Below are 2731 nucleotides of genomic sequence, written 5' to 3'. Positions count from 1 at the left end.
AGGCCTGACTCTCCTGTCCCCAGTCTGCAGGGACCCTGCGATCGGAGTCTGAAATCAGAGGTACCCTGCGGTTCCTGCCTCAACTGGAGATGAGGCCCTCTTCCAATGCACCAAACCCAGTGGAGTCCCGAGAGGCCCCTCCCACCTCCAGTTTCCCTGGCTTCTCAGAGCCACCATGAGAAGCCCCCTGAGGTCACCTGCACAAGTCGAGGGAACCCAGGGTTTCCTGCCTCAACCCGGGAAAGACCTCGAGAGACCTTCTTCAACACGTCTCGAGGCCAGATTCCCCTACCATGGCTCGGGAGCAATGACGCGCTCCCCTCGCCACTCGCATGGAGACCCGACTTCCCTGGCGCCCCACGAGAGGCTCACTGACCTCGCCGTCGTACCTCGTGAGAAACCGCACACTGGGGCCGCCGCTCGAGAACAACCCCGAGATTCCCCCGTCATCGAGAGATGAGGGCCTTCGTCTCCTGCATGGCCTAGAGACCAATCTCGCGACCTCTCTCCAAACGCCTCAGGAGGCTTGACTCCCTTGAGTCCACCCAGTGAGCTCCAAGAGATACCCGTCGCGATTCGAGAGCAGAGCGGGGTTCTTTGCTTCCACTCGAGATGAATGCCTGTCTCCCCGGGTGCGTCTGGAATGCAACCCCGAGATCCCTGTCGCCCCTGGAGAGGAACATTGGCTTCTGGACACAAGCCTAGATGAGGTCTATTGGCCCTGCAGTCACTCGAGAGCAATCCCCAGCTTTCCTTCGCAACTCGAATGGAAGATTGGACTTGCCTGGGCCAACACAAGAGGCAGCCTGAATTCCCCGTCGTAACTCGAGAATCCCGCCGTAACTCGAGAAAAACCACGTGGCTCCCCCGTCATCGCAAGATGAAGCCCTTTCCCGCTACAGCGCCTCAGGAGAAGTCCCACGTTAGGAATTGGAGGTCGAAAGGGCACTTGGCACCCTTGATGCGACCCACAAAGTTCCCCGAAATCCCGGTCTCCCTCGAGAGGAACACTGAGGTTTTCCGGCACCCCCTCCTCTGAGCCCTTTCTCCCCTCCTGATCTGGACAGGAGGGTCGACTCCCCTGCTTTGTCTGGAAGGGGTTCCCGACCTTCCGGTCGCACCTCAGGATGAGGCCGGTCTCACGAAGACATTCCAGACGTGGCCTCGTGGGTGGTTCCACATTCCGTAGGACCCCGATTTCCCGGTCCCCTCTTGATAAGAACCCGATGCCCGGACACCTCTCCGAACTCCACCCTGTGAATGAAGTCAACACGAAGGGGCAGTTTTTCCGTGCATCGTTCGGAAAAACCCCAGGTTCCAAATACAGCTCGACAAGCGGCCTCTCTCCCCGGGGACATCTCGAGAGGCAAGCGGAGTTCCATGCCTCAACCCAAGACGAGGCCTGACTCTCCTGTCCCCAGTCTGCAGGGACCCTGCGATCGGAGTCTGAAATCAGAGGTACCCTGCGGTTCCTGCCTCAACTGGAGATGAGGCCCTCTTCCAATGCACCAAACCCAGTGGAGTCCCGAGAGGCCCCTCCCACCTCCAGTTTCCCTGGCTTCTCAGAGCCACCATGAGAAGCCCCCTGAGGTCACCTGCACAAGTCGAGGGAACCCAGGGTTTCCTGCCTCAACCCGGGAAAGACCTCGAGAGACCTTCTTCAACACGTCTCGAGGCCAGATTCCCCTACCATGGCTCGGGAGCAATGACGCGCTCCCCTCGCCACTCGCATGGAGACCCGACTTCCCTGGCGCCCCACGAGAGGCTCACTGACCTCGCCGTCGTACCTCGTGAGAAACCGCACACTGGGGCCGCCGCTCGAGAACAACCCCGAGATTCCCCCGTCATCGAGAGATGAGGGCCTTCGTCTCCTGCATGGCCTAGAGACCAATCTCGCGACCTCTCTCCAAACGCCTCAGGAGGCTTGACTCCCTTGAGTCCACCCAGTGAGCTCCAAGAGATACCCGTCGCGATTCGAGAGCAGAGCGGGGTTCTTTGCTTCCACTCGAGATGAATGCCTGTCTCCCCGGGTGCGTCTGGAATGCAACCCCGAGATCCCTGTCGCCCCTGGAGAGGAACATTGGCTTCTGGACACAAGCCTAGATGAGGTCTATTGGCCCTGCAGTCACTCGAGAGCAATCCCCAGCTTTCCTTCGCAACTCGAATGGAAGATTGGACTTGCCTGGGCCAACACAAGAGGCAGCCTGAATTCCCCGTCGTAACTCGAGAATCCCGCCGTAACTCGAGAAAAACCACGTGGCTCCCCCGTCATCGCAAGATGAAGCCCTTTCCCGCTACAGCGCCTCAGGAGAAGTCCCACGTTAGGAATTGGAGGTCGAAAGGGCACTTGGCACCCTTGATGCGACCCACAAAGTTCCCCGAAATCCCGGTCTCCCTCGAGAGGAACACTGAGGTTTTCCGGCACCCCCTCCTCTGAGCCCTTTCTCCCCTCCTGATCTGGACAGGAGGGTCGACTCCCCTGCTTTGTCTGGAAGGGGTTCCCGACCTTCCGGTCGCACCTCAGGATGAGGCCGGTCTCACGAAGACATTCCAGACGTGGCCTCGTGGGTGGTTCCACATTCCGTAGGACCCCGATTTCCCGGTCCCCTCTTGATAAGAACCCGATGCCCGGACACCTCTCCGAACTCCACCCTGTGAATGAAGTCAACACGAAGGGGCAGTTTTTCCGTGCATCGTTCGGAAAAACCCCAGGTTCCAAATACAGCTCGAC

This window comes from Bos javanicus, unplaced genomic scaffold (genome assembly GCF_032452875.1).
Source record: "Bos javanicus breed banteng unplaced genomic scaffold, ARS-OSU_banteng_1.0 tig00000070_1, whole genome shotgun sequence".
In the NCBI taxonomy this organism is placed as follows: Eukaryota; Metazoa; Chordata; class Mammalia; order Artiodactyla; family Bovidae; genus Bos; species Bos javanicus.
The sequence above is the reverse complement of the archived record's forward strand: the minus strand, read 5'-3'. Positions refer to the sequence as shown.